Source organism: Hordeum vulgare, chromosome 1H, assembly GCF_904849725.1.
Source record: "Hordeum vulgare subsp. vulgare chromosome 1H, MorexV3_pseudomolecules_assembly, whole genome shotgun sequence".
Classification (NCBI taxonomy): Eukaryota; Viridiplantae; Streptophyta; class Magnoliopsida; order Poales; family Poaceae; genus Hordeum; species Hordeum vulgare.
Window position 1 is genome coordinate 495,755,221 of NC_058518.1, and position 19,597 is coordinate 495,774,817.

At 48.7% G+C, this 19,597-nt stretch overlaps 1 non-coding gene across 1 annotated transcript; it reads right to left on the reverse strand.

Annotated features, from left to right (window-relative positions):
• Positions 1-18,914: 18,914 nt before the first annotated feature.
• TRNAI-AAU lies at positions 18,915-18,988 on the reverse strand. The gene has a single exon. It is a non-coding gene; the product is annotated as a tRNA-Ile (tRNA).
• Positions 18,989-19,597: the final 609 nt, after the last annotated feature.

Consider the following 19,597-nt stretch of genomic DNA (forward strand, 5'->3'; position numbering starts at 1 on the left):
AGATCGTGGGATCATGCAGTCGTGCCTGCTAGTGGGGAGAGAGGAGTTTGACTGTCTAACACCCCGCCGTAGTTTGAGCGTCCGGCGGCCGGATGCACAAGCTGGATCAAAACTCCTCGAAGGCCGGTGTCGGGAGTCCCTTGGTGAGAACGTCAGCGAACTGCTGCGTTGTGGGGACGTGGAGAACACGCAGCTCGCCGAGGGCGACCTTCTCGCGGACGAAATGTGTGTCAAGCTCGATATGTTTCGTCCGACGATGGTGAACTGGGTTGGCAGCCATGTAGACGGATGATATGTTGTCGCAGAAGACCACACTGGCATTTGGCAGTGGCACATCAAGCTCGGCTAGGAGTTGACGAAGCCAGCAGCACTCGGCGACTGCATTGGCAACCGTGCGGTACTCAACTTCGGCACTGGAGCGGGAGACAGTGGCTTGCCGCTTGGAGGACCAGGACACCAGCGAGTCGCCCAAGAACACGGCGTAGCTGGAGGTGGAGTGGCGAGTGTCTGGGCAACCGGCCCAGTCCGCGTCGGAGTACGCGGTCAGGTCGAGCGGGGCGCCGCGGTGCAGGTGAAGACCATGAGTCGTGGTGCCGTGAAGGTAGCGCAGTATGCGTGTGGCGAGGGCCATGTGAGGAAGCCGCGGATCATGCATCACCAAGCAGCACTGTTGAACGGCGTAGGCGATGTCGGGGCGTGTCATCGTCATGTACTGGAGTGCGCCGACAAGGCTGCGGTACTCAGAGGCGTCCTTAACAGGAGTGCCATCGGTGGCGGACAGCTTGGAGCGTGTGTCGACGGGCGTGGAAGCAGGCTTGCAGGCATGCATGTTGGCGCGGTCGAGCAGCTCTTCCGCATACTTGCGCTGGGAGAGGAAGAAGCCATCCGTCGTGCGCGTGACCTCGATCCCCAGGAAGTAATGGAGGGGACCGAGATCCTTCATCGAGAACTCGGTGGAGAGGAGTCGTTGAAGATGTTGCAGCAGTGTCGACGACGAGGCGGTGAGGACGATGTCGTCGACATAGAGGAGCAGGTAGGCGGCGCCGGCGTCGCTCCGGAGGATGAACAACGACGGATCGGCCCATGAGCTGACGAAGCCGATGGTGCAGGCGTAAGCGTCCAACCGAGCAAACCAGGCGCGCGGTGCTTGTTTGAGGCCGTAGAGTGATTTATCAAGGAGGCACACATGATCAGGGTGCGCCTCGTCGACAAATCCCGCGAGCTGTTGGCAATACACTTGCTTGGAGAGACGGCCGTGGAGGAATGCATTGCTGACGTCCATCTGGTGAACTGGCCACTGGTGGGAGGCAGCGATGGTGAGCACGACCCGGATCGTGGCAGCCTTGACGACGGGCAAGAATGTCTCGTCGAAGTCAACGCGAGGGCGTTGAGAGAAGCCGCAGACGACCCATCTTGCCTTGTACCGTTCAAGTGAGCCATCAACCTTTAGCTTGTGGTGGAAGACCCATTTGCCGGTGACGATGTTGGCCCCGCGGGGATGAGGCACGAGGCGCCAGGTCTTGTTCTCCATGAGGGCCCTGTACTCCACCTGCATAGCAGCCAACCAACAGGGATCCCGTAATGCGTCACACACACTTTTGGGAATGTGGGAGATGGCAGCGACGACTGTGGTAGTAAGGTTCTGCTGGTATTTTGGGTTAGGGAAGAACTTGCTAGCGCAGGCACGGGTGAGCATGTTGTGAGTGGGCGCAGGAGGATTAGGGCGACGGGAAGTGGGTGGAGACTACTGCGGCTGCGGGGATAAAGTGGACGGTGTGTCGGGAACGACTGCCGAGGGACCGGTAGCGGTCGTGGCATCGACATTAGGTGGGGTGGTAGTGGGTGGTGGTGTTGTCGGTTGTGGGCTAGCAACCACGTTAGATCGCTGGACTGCCATGGTGGGACGAGGGGAATGCAGCGAGCGAGGCCGGCGGGGCATGCATGCATGGAAGGGTTGCTCGTCGGTGTCAAGCGTCGATGGTGCGGCCATGGCAGGGGGAGCGGTGTGGAAGGGAAAGCTGGACTCATCGAAAACAACGTGGCGTGAGATGATCACGCGTCCGGTTGCGCGGTTTAAGCAGCGGTAGCCCTTGTGATCGGAGTAGCCGAGGAGGACACATGGGGCGGAGCGTGGAGCGACTTTATGCCGTGTCGAGGGCGTGAGGTTGGGGTAGCAGAGGCACCCGAAGATACGAAGCGACGAGTAATCCGGGTGCGTGCCGTAGAGAAGGAAGAAGGGTGTGTGGTTGTGGCGTGGATAGCACGGTCTTCTGTTGAGAAAAACGTGGCCGTTTGAAGGGCTTCAGCCCAGTACTCGTATGGCATGTGGGCGTGAACCAGCAGGGAGCGGGTGAAGTCGTTGAGGGTGCGGAGCGCGCGCTCGTCGCGACCATTCTGAGGCGATGTGTACGGGCATGACAGACGCAACACAATACCTAAAGAGGAGAGAAGCTCGCGGGCAGCGGAGTTGTCGAACTCCCGGCCGTTGTCCGTTTGGATCGTAAGAATAGGCAAGTTAAAGTGCGTGCGGGTGAAGTGAAGAAAGTTGCAAAGGGTTGGAAACACATCGGATTTGTGACGGAGGGGGAAGGTCCAAGCGAAGTGGTTGTAATCATCAAGCACAAGCAGATAATATTGACAGTCAGAAACGCTTAATTCAGGAGAGGTCCATACATCACAATGCACAAGTTGGAAAGGGAAATACGAAATATGATCTGATAAAGCAAACGGGAGCCTAGTGCTCTTTCCTAATTGACAGGCATGGCAGACAGTAGACGAGCCGCTGGTGTGGTCGATGGCTGACTGACGAAGGGTGCGACGAAGAGCATCATCGCCAAGATGACCAAGACGTTGATGCCAAGTGTCACGGGACACGGTGGTGAGTGCATGGTGCGCGCGCGAGGAAGACGACGACGATGTGGTCATGGGATAAAGCTCATCGTCAGTGGAGTTACAGCGGAGGATCGCCTTCTTCGTGCTTCATTCCTTTACAGAAAAGCCAAGGTCATCAAATTCGACATTAAGAGGATTATCACGGGCAAGCTTTTTAACAGATAGGAGATTGCGAACTAGGTGAGGGGAAACGAGGACATTGTTGAGAACGATGGGGTTGGCGGTGGTGGGTATGTGGTGCTGGCCAATGTGCTGACCGCAAGGGAGGAGCCGTCGCCGACCACTATGTGTGAGGAAGTGTAGGGTCTAGAGGAGGAGAGCATACCAGACGACGATGCCATGTGAGAGGTGGCGCCCGTGTCGAGGTACCAGTCGGCAGGTGGAGGCGCCGTCTGGTGCTGCTGCATCGTCATGGTGTTGAGCGTGTGGACGAGCGCAGTTTGGTCCCAAGTGGGAGTAGAGGGACCAGGTCCACCACCAGGCGCGACGCCGTGCAGGGGGTGGGGAAGCAGGACACCAGGCTGCCAGACGACGGGAGGCGCTGTGGGAGGCACGCCGGGGACGGTGGGGTGGTGAGTTGTCGTGCCACCGAACGGGGCCCCGCCGCCTGGTCAGGGACTAAGGATGCCGGCACCTGGCGCATGGGGGCGCCATGGCATGGGCCAGGCATGGACCATGCCGATCCAAGGGGCAGCTGAGGGTGTAGGAGGACGCGCCTGATGGTTGCCCCCGCAGGAGTTGTTGTTGTTGCTGCATCTGCCCCTCAAACGCCCACCGTGGCCACCGCCGGAATTGCGGTTGGAGGCGCCCTGCCCGCCGCTGCCGGCGTTAGTGTTGGTGGGGACGCGAGCCACATGCAGAGCGGTCTCGGTGGTGTTGTCAGTGTTGGGGAACGTCGCATGGGAAACAAAAATTTTCCTACGCGCACGAAGACCTATCATGGTGATGTCCATCTACGAGAGGGGATGGTTGATCTACGTACCCTTGTAGACCATACAGCAGAAGCGTTAGTGAACGCGGTTGATGTAGTGGAACGTCCTCACGTCCCTCGATCCGTCCCGCGAACCGTCCCGCGATCAGTCCCACGATCTAGTACCGAACGGACGGCACCTCCGCGTTCAGCACACGTACATCTCGACGATGATCTCGGCCTTCTTGATCCAGCAAGAGAGACGGAGAGGTAGAAGAGTTCTCCGGCAGTGTGACGGCGCTCCGGAGGTTGGTGATGATCTTGTCTCAGCAGGGCTCCGCCCGAGCTCCACAGAAACGCGATCTAGAGGTAAAACCGTGGAGATATGTGGTCGGGCTGCCGTGGCAAAGTTGTCTCAAATCAGCTCTAAAACCCCACTATATATAGGAGGGAGGGAGGGGAGGAGGCAGCCTCAAAACCTAAAGGTTTGGCCAAAATTGGAGGTGGAGGAGTCCTACTCCAATCCTACTTGGAGTAGGATTCCACCTTCCCACTTGGAAACTCTTTCCACCTTGTGTTTTTTCCTTTTCAAACCTTATGGGCCTTAGTGGGAACTTATTCCAGCCCACTAGGGGCTGGTTTATCTCTTCTCATAGCCCATGAGACCCCTTGGGGCGTGACACCCCTCCTGATGGTCCCCGGCACCCCTCCCGGCACTCCCAGTACACTACCGATGAGCCCGAAACTTTTCCAATAATGCACGAAAACCTTCCGATAACCAAATGAGGTCATCCTATATATCAATCTTCGTTTCTGGACCATTCCGGAAACCCTCGTGACGTCCATGATCTCATCCGGGACTCGGAACAACATTCAGTAACCAACCATATAACTCAAATACGCATAAAACAACGTCGAACCTTAAGTGTGCAGACCCTGCGGGTTCGAGAACTATGTAGACATGACCCAAGTGACTCCTCGGTCAATATCCAATAGCGGGACCTGGATGCCCATATTGGATCCTACATATTCTACGAAGATCTTACCGTTTGAACCTTAGTGCCAAGGATTCATATAATCCCGTATGTCATTCCCTTTGTCCTTCGGTATGTTACTTGCCTGAGATTTGATCGTCAGTATCCACATACCTATTTCAATCTCGTTTACCGACAAGTCTCTTTACTCGTTCCGTAATACAAGATCCCGCAACTTACACTAAGTCACATTGCGTGCAAGGCTTGTGTGTGATGTTTTATTACCGAGTGGGTCTCGAGATACCTCTCTGTCACACGGAGTGACAAATCCCAGTCTCGATCCATACTAACTCAACGAACACCTTTGGAGATACCTGTAGAGCATCTTTATAGTCACCCAGTTACGTTGCGACGTTTGATACACACAAAGCATTCCTCCGGTGTTAGTGAGTTATATGATCTCATGGTCATAGGAACAAATACTTGACACGCAGAAAACAGTAGCAACAAAATGACACGATCAACATGCTACGTCTATTAGTTTGGGTCTAGTCCAACACATGATTCTCCTAATGATGTGATCCCGTTATCAAGTAACAACACTTGCCTATGGCCAGGAAACCTTGACCATCTTTGATCAACGAGCTAGTCAACTAGAGGCTTACTTGGGACAGTGTTTTGTCTATGTATCCACACAAGTATTGTGTTTCCAATCAATACAATTATAGCATGGATAATAAACGATTATCATGAACAAAGAAATATAATAATAACTAATTTATTATTGCCTCTAGGGCATATTTCCAACAGTCTCCCACTTGCACTAGAGTCAATAATCTAGTTCTCATCACCATGTGATTCCAACGAATCCAACACCCATATAGTTATGGGGTCTGATCATGTCTTGCTCGTGAGAGAGGTTTTAGTCAACGGTTCTTTACAAATCTTTATGTCATCTTATAGATGCTGCTACTACGTGCTATTCAGAAATGCTCCAAATATCTACTCTACTATACGAATCTGTTTCACTACTCATAGTTATTCGGATTATTGTGAAAGCTTGCATCGACGTAACCCTTTACGACGAACTCTTTAACCACCTCCATAGTCGAGAAAAATTCCTTAGTCTATTTAGTTACTAAGGATAACTTTGACCGCTGATCACTGATTCAATCCTGGATCACTCTGTGTACCTCTTAACAGACTTGCTGCAAGGCACACATCAGGTGCGGTACTCAGCATGGCATACTCTAGAGTCTATGACTAAGGCATAGAATACGACCTTCGTCTATTCTCTTTATTCTGCGGTGGTCGGGTTTTGAGTCTTACTCAAATTCACACCTTACAACACAGTCAAGAACTCCTTCTTTGCTGATCTATTTCGAATTCCTTCAAAAACTTATCAAGGCATGCATCTTGTTGAAACTTCTATTAAGCGTTTTGATCTATCTCCATAGATCTTGATGCTCAACGTTCAAGTTGCGCAATCCAGGTACTCCTTTGAAAACTCCTTTCAAACAACCTTGTATGCTTTACAGAAATTCTACATTACTTCTGATCCATAATATGTCAACCACATATACTTATCAGAAATTCTATAGTGCTCCCACTCACTTCTTTGGAAATACAAGATTCTCATAAACCTTGTACAAACCCAAAATCTTTGATCATCTCATCAAAGTGTATATTCCAACTCCGAGATGCTTGCACCAGTCCATTGAAGGATCGCTGGAGCTTGCATACTTGCTAGTATCTTTAGGATCGACAAAACCTCCTGGTTGTATCACATACAATGTTTGCTCAAGGAAACTGTCGAGGAAACAATGTTTTGACATCCTATGTGCAATATTTCATAAATAATGCAACAACTACTAACATAATTCTAATAGACTTTCAGCATCACTACGAGTGAGAAAGTCTCATCATAGTCAACTGTTTGATCTTGTCGGAAACATCTTTGCGACAAGTCGAGCTTTTCTTAATAGTGACTTATCACCATCATCGTCTGTCTTCCTTTTAAAGATCCATCTTTACTTAATAATCCTATGACCATCAAGTAGTTTTTCTAAAGTCTACACTTTGTTTTCATACATGGATCCTCTCTCGGATTTCATGGCCTCCAGCCATTTGTCGGAATCCGAGCCCACCATTGCTTTCTCCATAACTCGTAGGTTCACTGTTGCTCAACAACATGACTTCCAAGACAGGGTTACCGTACCACTCTGCAGTAGTACGCGACCTTTTCAACCTACGAGGTTTGTAGTAACTTGATCCGATGCTCGATGATCACCGTCATCAGCTTTCACTTCAATTGGTGTAGGCGCCACATGAACAACTTCCTGCGCCCTGCTACACACTGGTTGAAGTGATGGTTCAATAACCTCATTAAGTTCTACCACCCTCCCACTCAATTCTTTCGAGAGAAACCTTTCCTCGAGAAAGGATCCGTTTCTAGAAACAAACACTTTGCTTTCGGATCTGAGATAGGAGATCTACCCAACTGTTTTGGATATCCTATGAAGATGCATTTATCCGCTTTGGGTTTGAGCTTATTCGACTGAAACTTTTTCACACAAGTGTCGAAGCCCCAAACTTTCAAAAAACGATAGTTTAGATTTCTCTAAACCTCATTCTATGCCGTGTCATCTCAACGGAAATACGCGATGCCCTATTTAAAGTGAATGCGGTTGTCTCTAATGCATAACCCATAAACGATAGTGGTAATTCGATGAGAGACATCATAGCATGCACCATACCAAATAGTGTGTGGCTATGACGTTCAGACACATCATCACACTATGATGTTCCAGGTGGCATGAACTGCGAAACAATTTCCACATTGTCTTAACTGCGTACCAAAACTCGTAACTCAGATATTCATTTCTATGATCATATCGTAGACAGTTTATCATCTTGTTATGACGAACTTCACTCCTGAAATAGAATTGAAATTTTCAATATTTCAGACTTGTGATTCATTAAGTAAATACTCTTGTATCCACTCAAATCGTCATTGAAGCAAGAACATAATGATATCCACTGCGTGCCTCAGCACCCATCGGACTGCATACATCAAAATGTATCACCTTCAACAAGTTACTATCTTGTTTCATCACAATGAAAACAAGGCCTTGCTCATGTGCTATGATTTGCATGTCGCTAGTGATTCAAAATCAGGTGAGTATAAAGATCCATCATCATGGAGCCTCTTCATGCAATTTATACCAACATGACTCAAGCGGCAGTGCCACAAGTAAGTGGTACTATCATCATTACCTCGTATCTTTTGGCACCAATATCATGAACATGTGTAACACTATGATCGAGATTCAATAAACCATTGAAGGTGATTATTCAAGCAAATAGAGTAACCATTATTCTTTTAAATGAAGAATCGTATTGCAATAAACACGATCCAATCATGTTCATGCTTAACGCAAGCACCAAATAACAATTATTTCGGTTTAACATCAATCCCGACGGTAGAGGGAGCGTGCGACGTTTTGATCATATCAACCTTGGAAACACTTCCAACACGTATCGTCACCTCGCCTTTAGCTAGTCACCGTTTATGCCGTAGCTATCATTTCGTATTACTAATCACTTAGCAACCAAACCGGTATCCAATACCCTCGTGCTACTAGGAGTACTAGTAAAGTACACATCAACATCATGTATATCAAATATACTTCTTTCGACTTTTGCCAGCCTTCTTATCTACCAAGTATCTAGAGTTGCTCCGCCTCAGTGACTGTTCCCCTCATTACAGAAGCACTTAGTCTCGGGTTTGGGTTTAATCTTGGGTCTCTTCATTAGTGCAGCAACTGTTTTGCCGTTTTACGAAGTATCCCTTCTGGCCCTTGCCTTTCTTGAAACTTAGTGGTTTTACTAACCATCAACTATTGATGCTCCTTCTGGATTTCTACTTTCGTAGTGTCAAACATCGCGAATCGCACAAGGATCATTGTATCTATCCTTGATAAGTTATAGTTCATCACGAAGTTCTCACAGCTTGGTGGCAGTGACTTTGGAGAACCATCACTATCTCATCTGGAAGATTAACTCCCACTTGATTCAAGCGATTGTCATACTCAGACAATCTGAGCACACGCTCAACGATTGAGCTTTTCTCCTTTACTTTGTGGACAAAGAATCGTGTCGGAGGTCTCGTACCTCTTAACAAGGGCACAAGCATGAAATCATAATTTCATCTCTTTAGAACATCACTTATGTTCCGTGACGTTTCAAAACGTCTTCGGCGCCTTGCTTTTAAGCCATTAAGTATTTTGCACTGAACTATCGTGTAGCCTTCAGAACCGTGTATGTCGGATGTTCGCAGCATCCACAGACGACGCTCGAGGTGCAGAATACCGAGTGGTGTATTAAGGACATAAGCCTTCTGTGCAGCAACGAGGACAATCCTCTGCAAAGTTTGCTACTATCAACTTTCAACTAAATTTTCTCTAGGAACATATAAAAAACAGTAGAGCTATAGTGCAAGCTACATCGCAATTCACAAAGACCATTAGACTATGTTCATGACAATTAGTTCAGTTAATCATATTACTTAAGAACTCCCACTCAAAAATACATCTCTCTAGTCATTTGAGTGGTACATGATCCAAATCCACTATCTCAAGTCCGATCATCACGTGAGTTGAGAATAGTTTCAGTGGTGAGCATCTCTATGCTAATCATATCAACTATATGATTCATGCTCGACCTTTCGGTCTCATGTGTTCCGAGGCCATGTCTGCACATGCTAGGCTCGTCAAGCTTAACCCGAGTGTTCCGCGTGTGCAACTGTTTTGCACCTGTTGTATGTGAACGTTGAGTCTATCACACCTGATCATCACGTGGTGTCTCGAAACGAAGAATTGTCGCAACGGTGCACAGTCGGGGAGAACACAATTTCGTCTTGAAATTTTAGTGAGAGATCACCTCATAATGCTACCGTCGTTCTAAGCAAGATAAGGCGCATAAAGGATTAACATCACATGCAATTCATAAGTGACATGATATGGCCATCATCATGTGCTTCTTGATCTCCATCACCAAAGCACCGGCACGATCTTCTTGTCACCGGCGTCACACCATGATCTCCATCAATGTGTCGCCATCGGGGTTGTCGTGCTACTCATGCTATTACTACTAAAGCGACGTCCTAGCAGTATAGTAAACGCATCTGCAAGCACAAACGTTAGTTTAAAGACAACCCTATGGCTCCTGCCGGTTGCCGTACCATCGACGTGCAAGTCGATATTAACTATCACAACATGATCATATCATACATCCAATATATCACATCACATCGTTGGCCATATCACATCACAAGCATACCCTGCAAAAACAAGTTAGACGTCCTCTAATTTGTTGTTGCATGTTTTACGTGGTGACCATGGGTATCTAGTAGGATCGCATCTTACTTACGCAAACACTAGAACGGAAATATATGAATTGCTATTTAACCTCATCCAAGGACCTCCTCGGTCAAATCCGATTCAACTAAAGTTGGAGAAACCGACACTCGCCGGTCATCTTTGAGCAACGGAGTTACTCGTAGCGATGAAACCAGTCTCTCGTAAGCGTACGAGTAATGTCGGTCTGAGCCGCTTCGATCCAACAATACCGCGGAATCAAGAAAAGACTAAGGAGGGCAGAAAAACGCACATCACCGCCCACAAAAACTTTTGTGTTCTACTCGAGATTACATCTACGCATGAACCTAGCTCATGATGCCACTGTTGGGGAACGTCGCATGGGAAGCAAAAATTTTCCTACGCGCACGAAGATCTATCATGGTGATGTCCATCTACGAGAGGGGATGGTTGATCTACGTACCCTTGTAGACCATACAGCAGAAGCGTTAGTGAACGCGATTGATGTAGTGGAACGTCCTCACGTCCCTCGATCCGCCCCGCGAACCGTCCCGCGATCAGTCCCATGATCTAGTACCGAACGGACGGCACCTCCGCGTTCAGCACACGTACAGCTCGACGATGATCTCGGCCTTCTTGATCCAGCAAGAGAGACGGAGAGGTAGAAGAGTTCTCCGGCAGTGTGACGGCGCTCCGGAGGTTGGTGATGATCTTGTCTCAGCAGGGCTCCGCCCGAGCTCCGCAGAAACGCGATCTAGAGGTAAAACCGTGGAGATATGTGGTCGGGCTGCCGTGGCAAAGTTGTCTCAAATCAGCTCTAAAACCCCACTATATATAGGAGGGAGGGAGGGGAGGAGGCAGCCTCAAAACCTAAAGGTTTGGCCGAAATTGGAGGTGGAGGAGTCCTACTCCAATCCTACTTGGAGTAGGATTCCACCTTCCCACTTGGAAACTCTTTCCACCTTGTGTTTTTCCCTTCTCAAACCTTATGGGCCTTAGTGGGAACTTATTCCAGCCCACTAGGGGCTGGTTTATCTCTTCTCATAGCCCATGATACCCCTTGGGGCGTGACACCCCTCCTGATGGTCCCCGGCACCCCTCCCGGCACTCCCAGTACACTACCGATGAGCCCGAAACTTTTCCAATAATGCACGAAAACCTTCCGATAACCAAATGAGGTCATCCTATATATCAATCTTCGTTTCTGGACCATTCCGGAAACCCTCGTGACGTCCATGATCTCATCCGGGACTCGGAACAACATTCAGTAACCAACCATATAACTCAAATACGCATAAAACAATATCGAACCTTAAGTGTGCAGACCCTGCGGGTTCGAGAACTATGTAGACATGACCCGAGTGACTTCTCGGTCAATATCCAATAGCGGGACCTGGATGCCCATATTGGATCCTACATATTCTACGAAGATCTTACCGTTTGAACCTTAGTGCCAAGGATTCATATAATCCCGTATGTCATTCCCTTTGTCCTTCGGTATGTTACTTGCCTGAGATTCGATCGTGAGTATCCACATACCTATTTCAATCTCGTTTACCAGCAAGTCTCTTTACTCGTTCCGTAATACAAGATCCCGCAACTTACAGTAAGTCACATTGCTTGCAAGGCTTGTGTGTGATGTTGTATTACCGAGTGGGTCCCGAGATACCTCTCTGTCACACGGAGTGACAAATCCCAGTCTCGATCCATACTAACTCAACGAACAGCTTCGGAGATACCTGTAGAGCATCTTTATAGTCACCCAGTTACGTTGCGACGTTTGATACACACAAAGCATTCCTCCGGTGTCAGTGAGTTATATGATCTCATGGTCATAGGAACAAATACTTGACACGCAGAAAACAGTAGCAACAAAATGACACGATCAACATGCTACGCCTATTAGTTTGGGTCTAGTCCAACACATGATTCTCCTAATGATGTGATCCCGTTATCAAGTAACAACACTTGCCTATGGCCAGGAAACCTTGACCATCTTTGATCAATGAGCTAGTCAACTAGAGGCTTACTAGGGACAATGTTTTGTCTATGTATCCACACAAGTATTGTGTTTCCAATCAATACAATTATAGCATGGATAATAAACGATTATCATGAACAAAGAAATATAATAATAACTAATTTATTATTGCCTCTAGGGCATATTTCCAACAGTCAGCAGCAAGGCAACTCTCCTCGAGGAGAAGGAACGCCCGGCAACGGAGGAGTGTTGGGAACGGAGTCTGCATCGTGAGGATTGGGACAGCATAGCGGAAACGGGGCTGCAGGCCACGAAACATATTCAGAACCTGATCCCGATCAGTGACGGCGGCGCCGAGCTCGGCGAGGCGGTCAGCGCAGTCCTTGAGGCGGGCGAAGTATGAGAGGACGGACGCCGAGCCTTGATCGATGCGACGGAACTCGGTGGAGAGGAACACCACCTGGTGTTCGGCGTTCTTCAGGAAGAGGTTGCAGATGGCGGCCCATACGATGGCGGCAGAGGCGCCGTGCTGATGAATGAGCCCAAAGACCTCCGGGGTGACACGGTTGTAGAGCCACGACACGATGTGGGCGTTGTCCTGGCTCCAGAACGGATCATTGAGGCGCGGCGCCCCGGAGATGTGGGCGAGGACATCATGCTTCTGGAAAGTGACCTCGAAGAGGGTGCGCCAATGGGAGAAGTTGGGCGGGTTGAGAGACAACACGATGGGGACGTGATGGTTAATGGAGACACTTGCTAGAGGGGAGGGGTTGGGAGCCGCCGTGGAGGAGGAGGCGCCGGGGTCGGGGACGAACAGCGCACCACGATGAAATGTGGAGGGTGTGAGAAGAGGTGGGACGGCTTGGGTGGGTGGTGGAGTCGCTGGAGAGCCGCTGGTAGCAGCGGAAGGGCGAGCAGGGGGAGAAGGGGGTGGTGAAGGAGGAGGTGGGGGCGATGCCATGGCAGGTGCGTCGCGAGGGAGGAGCTGCAGAAGGGCGGTCTAGCTACAGGAGAGGAGATGGCCCAGGCTCTGATACCATGTAAACAGGAAGAATGGGTAGAAATGGTACCCTTGAGGTGCTCCTGATCGTATTACACTCAATATATATGTACAGAGTACAGACGTTACAACAAGGGCGCGAGGCGCCGGGGAGTGGCGACGTGCATGAGATCGTGGGATCATGCAGTCGTGCGTGCTAGTGGGGAGAGAGGAGTTTGACTGTCTAACAGTGCGCACTGAAGGGGAAGAAGGAACTACAGTCACGGGTGCAGCTGGATGCCTACAACACTTGCATTATTGAGGTAATCGTTCTTCTACCAAACTAAACTAACTGCATCATGTGCACCTGGGAATGGCATGTTTGCCATGCATGTTACACCTCCAGTTCCTCACAACTCTTATTGTTTTCTTTTTGAAAGATCCAGCATCGTTGGCATTCATTGATTATAGCAGAAAGCAACGAAACACAAGATGATGAAGGTTCAAGGATCAAAAGATCTTAGGATCAAAAAAAGAAAAGAAAAATAGCAGCCCTAAAAAGGTGCAGCCCAACACTCCAAACAAACCATACTAGGCAGCGTAGCTCCAACTCCGACGGTGAACAATGGTGGAAAACAAGGCGAGGTTGGCGTCACTACGGGTCACCGAACGAACCGCCTGTCACGCGTCATCGTATACCACCAGTCCTTCATCGCGGCTTCGACTTCACAACAACAAACAATCAAGGCACACCCAGGACACAGCAGAGAAGAAGAGCCGGCTACCAGGTTCAAGACCACGCCTCAGATATTGCTCATCGCCGTCATCGTTGCCACAGAAGCCACCGTGCATGTCCAGTCATAGGAAGCATCGAAGGGATCAAAGTCTTCAAAATGGTGTCCAAAAGAGGGGAACGACGTTGAAGACGACGCCAATGCCCGACCCTACAACAGGATCAGGGCTTTCACCCGAAGGACTTGATTCGGAAGAACTGGATGGGAGATTCCCAACGATGCCTCCAAGAAGGATAGCAACGCCCGCATGCGTCGTTGCCGTCGGCCGGCGAGGCTTTCACGTGAGCAGCCACTCTCGTGCAGCACCAGCTCGAAACGGGAGGAGAGAAAGAGCCCCCCTGCCGCCGAGCCACGGGGGCTTTGCCCGACGACTCCTGTCGGCGGTGGCGAGGGGCGGGGGTGCGATGGGTGTGGCCTAAAGGCAAGAAAGTTTGATTCACGAGTCTTATTGTGGTGGTCGTGTTCTTGGATTACAAATCTTAGCTTGGTATTTTTCTACTGCTCTGATTCAGTGAGGATTATGGTGGGAGAAGATATTTGAAAACAGAACTTTTCCCAAGTAACTCCAATGGGTTATATTGACAGACTATCGAAGTGACACCATACACACGCATACTTGATGTGTTTTTTTGGAAAAGGAGGTTAAACCTCCGGCCTCTGCATTAATCGGTGCATGCAACCATCTTTATTAACTATTTCACAAATGTCTAACAAGAGTATACGTCAATCCATCCAAAGCCACCACTCACACCTATAAACTCGATAATGTGGAGTGCTCTCACTCCACATATCTAAGACCGGTGTTGTCGCCAATCCATCCACGTAACATATCGGGAGCAACAACCGATGCAGCACACCTAAAACGCACACCTCACGCACACATTTTAAAAGCCGTCATCATCATCGAACCACTGACCCATCTTCAGGAAAGAGATCCGCATCATCCATGCCAGTCCAAACATCCGTCGACGCCACCACGGCGCCCAACGGCGCCACCGCCCTGCGCTCATCCGTCCAGATGCGAAGACTCCGGGAGATCTGTGGTGTGTAGCACCTGCCAACCAGGCATGACTCAGCGTAGCACCTGTCGGCCAGGCATGACTTGATAGCTCCACCAAAATTCCGTGCAAGACGAAACCGCTCCACCTCCTGCCTCAGTCTGCCAACGCTGCTCCACAAACGATGCTCCCAAGAGAGAAATGGCACCGCAGTACCGCCATCGTCCGATCTGGAAGACCAAATCCTAGGGTTTCCCCCAAAGCAGTGCCCACCACCAGCAACCGTTCAGGACCCACACAGTGCGCACCACCACTCAGCCCTCTAAGCGACGCCTTCAGGAAGGTCACGACGTCAAGGACGCCGCCGCCGCCCACCGGAGTTAGGGTTTTCACCCGAGAGGCAAGGAAGGGGAGCAGAGGAGCAGATGTATACCGACGTCTTCAAAAAGAATAACGACGCCCTTGAGCGTCATCGTCGGCGCGGCCGGCCTGGGCCAACCAAGGGGTTTCCCCCAATCCGAATCTCCTCCACCGGCTTCACCCGCAGGTTGGGCTCCGGCAACCACGCCGACACCGCCAAGAATCCGTAGGCGAGAGGCCCACATCAGGGCCGGAGGAGAGCGGCCAGATATGCCGCTGCCGCCCGCCATAGCAGCCACGTGACGGCTGACCAGGCAGCGCCGACGAAGGGGAGCAGCACACCTCCACAACGACGCTTCCAAGAAAGATAGCGGCACCCACGGGCGTTGCCGTCGCGGCTCCGATGAGGACCAGAGCAAGGATTTCTCCCGGAGCTGCGTTGAACATGCACCGCCACCGACCCGCTGAGCATGGCCGCCACGCACCACCACGACCCCCAGGCAGGGTCACGGGTCACCACACCGCACGCCCTGGCCACCGCAGTCGCGCCTAGCCGACGCTCTCTGCCACCGCAGCCGCGCCCGACCGCCGCTCCCTACCACCATGGTCGCGCGCCCCGCACAAGATCCGACCATGGCAGCGCCGGATCCGCCGTCAGGCGCCACCGGTGGGCGAGATCTCGCCGGATCCCGCAGCCGCCGACGCGGGGCGCCGCCACCAGAGCCCGAGGGCCGACGCGAGGGGCCCCGCCGCATCCATCCCCAGGGCGCGCGCGGCTTCGCCGACGTCCCCTCCGGCAGTGGCGAAGCGGGAAGGGGGCAGAGAGGGGGGCCGGTGGCGGCGCGGGAGGGTTGGCCGGTAACGACGCGGGGAGGGGGCGTAGATGGGGGCCGGTGGCGGCGCGAGACGACGCGCGAGACTGGGGTCGTCTTGTACTGCTTCCGGCATACTTGATGTGTGTCAGGGGTAAGGCGGTTCTATTAGTGTCTCTTAATCTTTAGCCTCACAGTGTGCACGTCGCCAAGAGTGAAATTAATTCATGTCTTTGTATATTCTTTGATAAAGCACACTCGATTAAAAACAATGTAATTTCCGTTTTAAATGAGAAAAATAAGACAAAAAGTGTAATGTCGCTTTTAGATGATTGCTATGTTTATTTTACTTTGCTATGCTTCCACTCTTTTTGCAACTGCATCTCACAATATGTGGTTTCTTTAGCTGAACGTCTAGAATAAACGACTATTGTGACATCCTGCCACGATCCTTAGCAGAACACCTACACTTCTCATTAACATTGGAGCGACCAAGCTCCCCGGGTCATTCTTCTGGGCGATCATTTCATCTACTGAAATCTGTTGTATCCTACATAGAGAAAGGTGTAACAGCTCCCGGGTGCCTAGACATCATTCAAAAAAAAATCTGAAACTTTGCAACATGAAAGATAGTCGAACTCTGTAGTTTTTTGCAAGTTTTAGTGCCAAAATATCATGTAGAGAAAGGTATACCAACAAGTTTCAGATTTCACTGCTAAAAGTGCTCAAAAGTTTAAGAACTGAAATGTTTTTCCTATGTAGAGCTCCTTGAATATTTCTTTGACATGAAAACTTGCAAGCACCTAGAAAGTTTGATCATCTTTGATGTTGTAAATTTTCAAGTTTTTTTTTGTTTTGATTTTACTATTCATAGAGGATGCCTAGGCACCAGCTGAAAATCCACGCTCGTCCTGCATAAGTGGATTTCCCCCTAAGAAATAGTAAGTCGCTAAGTTCATCAGTTGAGAAGTCTTGCATAACAGTACAGTGAACAAGAAGCTTGCATCTTATTGATTTTATTCATTTGATGGTTATTAGGCTAAGTCGAAGCACTAGCGGGACATATAAACACCAGATCACCTTACCGAAAAAGGCTTTCGCCCCACTTTGTATATAAAGCAACGATCAGAGACACACATCCGGATACAACGCGTCACCACCCGACACAACACACACACCCAAGGCAAGATAAAAGGGTTCGATGCACCGCAACACTACCCAATCGACCACCAAGCACACTACAGATCACCCCACCTCAGCTTCTGCCGAAATCTTTGAGCCCCATATTTTACAATCCTATCTAGTTAGGGTATAATTAGCTAGCATTGTAAAACAAATGAGGGACAAATATTCTGAGAGAAGCTGGGGAGGGGTTGGATACTGGGAGAATCTCCAGATTATGGCAAAAGAACTGGGCTTAAAACTAGGGAGATGCCTTGTGTATGCCCGATATTTGAAGCGTTAGTATTCATCGATTAGAAATGCGAATGAAATTTATTTGATGTGAGTCCTTGTCATATTGGTTTAGTTGCCTTCTATTGGTTCTTACATCATGACATTTTCACGTTAGTGAGCGTAACATTAAAGCAATACAGCTTTTGCTTGACTTCAATTGTCTTATAGAGTCTCTTAAAAAATAGATCACAAAGGTTTCGTGGTGTAGTTGGTTATCACGGGAGTCTAACACACTGAAGGACTACAGACTTGTCCCTTTATTCGAGGAAATGGACAACATCATTCATTCATATTCCAAATTGTTCAGTACACACAATGGTCCTCATAATTTCAGGAGCCTCCTTATATCAACCGGGCCCAACATCATGTTATATTGATTTCGCTAGAACATGTGCTGGCACATTACACACTCAGTTTACATGAGTAAACTTACAAGTTGAGAAGTTTGAGTCCCTATTTTATATATCAAACACAATAGCACCTATATGAGATTTATCAGCCATGTTACTATTTACTTTGGTAGCCAGGGTGAAACAATCACATGCCACCACAATATTTTGGAACCCAGCTTACTCCACAAATAAGAGCGCATGACGCATTGCAACCGAATTCTGGATTTTCAACTCGGTCCGTGCATCATCTTCAACCAGCTAATACCAGGCCCAAGTGATTTCGAATTAAAACACCAATACCCATGCGTTTGGATTCACAAAAGATTGCAAGATCTACATTGATTATAACCAACCCTTCCGACTGCGAAGATCATTTTAGCATTGATGCTAGGTTCTCACACCCGTTGGAAATCTGAAGCACATTGAAGCACATTTTTTCACTGTATTTTTGTTGGAAATCTGAATGTGACATGGCATTTATCTATCTATCACGTGAATGAGTGCAACAACAAAGCAATACAGCTTTCTATTGACTTATAGTGTCTATGGAACAAGATATCACAAAGGTTTCGTTGTGTAGTTGGTTATCACGTCTAACACATTGAAGGTCTCCGGTTTAAACCCAGGCGAAGCCAATCTTTTTTTATCGGAATTTCCCATCGTGTAAAGAAAGAGAAAAAAAAAATGCTGGCCCATACAGGTCTCGAACCTGTGACCTTCGCGTTATTAGCACATTTTTTCACTGTATTTTTGTTGGAAATCTGAATGTGACATGGCATTTATCTATCTATCACGTGAATGAGTGCAACAACAAAGCAATACAGCTTTCTATTGACTTATAGTGTCTATGGAACAAGATATCACAAAGGTTTCGTTGTGTAGTTGGTTATCACGTCTAACACATTGAAGGTCTCCGGTTTAAACCCAGGCGAAGCCAATCTTTTTTTATCGGAATTTCCCATCGTGTAAAGAAAGAGAAAAAAAAATGCTGGCCCATACAGGTCTCGAACCTGTGACCTTCGCGTTATTAGCACGACGCTCTAACCAGCTGAGCTAATAGGCCCTTGTTGTCGTTTTATAGTTAGTGGAAATACTTTCAGTCCATCCAAACTGAAGAACAAGCTGATATGCATATGTATAATTTATTTTCAATTCATTGCGTACGTATAGTTGATGTTTATTGCAGACATGATCATCAATTGATCAATCTTGGTGCCCTCTCATTAGACAACCCATGGATGACTGATCATGTTTTTCTTGATTCGTCCATCTATATAGTATAAAATAGGCTGGCCCAAATATTTTCATTTTGGTTTTATTGGATGTTTTGGCTGTGTGCATCGTGTTATCTAGAGGTCGGACATGCCCTAAGTATGGTTGTACCAATTCGATATATTGATGGAATGAAAATGTTTTTTATCGAAAAAAATCTGCATAGTAGAAAAATCGATGTATCCGATTTCCCTCTTTCATGGACCTTTCAGCTTAATAGCGAAAATACTTATTCACCACTACCCAAAATTTATGATGTGGTGGATCAAGTTTCCCAAAATCGCATTGGTCGAATGGTAAAAAGTCCCCTCCCCACCAATGGGCCATGCTCTTATATGTTGGAATTGAGTAGTCTAGATGAAAACGCTGGTATTTAAACGGTTTCGCCTTTTGGATGACA